Source organism: Apostichopus japonicus, chromosome 7 (assembly GCF_037975245.1).
Source record: "Apostichopus japonicus isolate 1M-3 chromosome 7, ASM3797524v1, whole genome shotgun sequence".
NCBI lineage: Eukaryota > Metazoa > Echinodermata > Holothuroidea > Aspidochirotida > Stichopodidae > Apostichopus > Apostichopus japonicus.
In genome coordinates this window covers 14,879,177-14,879,782 of record NC_092567.1, presented here as the reverse complement: position 1 = coordinate 14,879,782, position 606 = coordinate 14,879,177, and positions in this window count along the sequence as shown.

Here is a 606-nt window from a genome sequence, read left to right as displayed (position 1 = left end):
TAGGCTCCATAACTAAAGTTAATCTATTTTGAAAAAAAAAAAATTAACCATTTATCTGATCATTACACACTACGTATATACAGCGCGTTTAGAGATGTCCGTATCGGGGTTAAAACTTTAAGGTCACTTTTGGTCAAGAAATCATTTTTGTTACCGATAGTAGAGGTATACCACGTAAAAGAGGAACTTTTCTACTTCAATGTGGTGCTAACCGGACATGCCAGTAGGCTCCATAACTAAAATTAATCGATTTTGAAAAAAATAAAAATTAACCATTTTTCTGATCATTACACACTACGTATATACAGCGCGTTTAGAGATGTCCGTATCGGGGTTAAAACTTTAAGGTCACTTTTGGTCAAGAAATCATTTTTGTTACCGATAGTAGAGGTATACCACGTGAAAGATGAACCTGTCTAATTTAATGTGGTGTTAACCGGACATCCTAGTAGGCTCCATAACTAAATTTAATCGATTTTGAAGAAAAAAAAATCATTTTTCTGATCATTACACATTTAAGTATACAGCGCGTTTGGGGTTTTATTTTCGCCAATCTAGCGTTTTTTCGTCAACTGTCGCTGGTAACACTGGTTATAACAAGCTCTT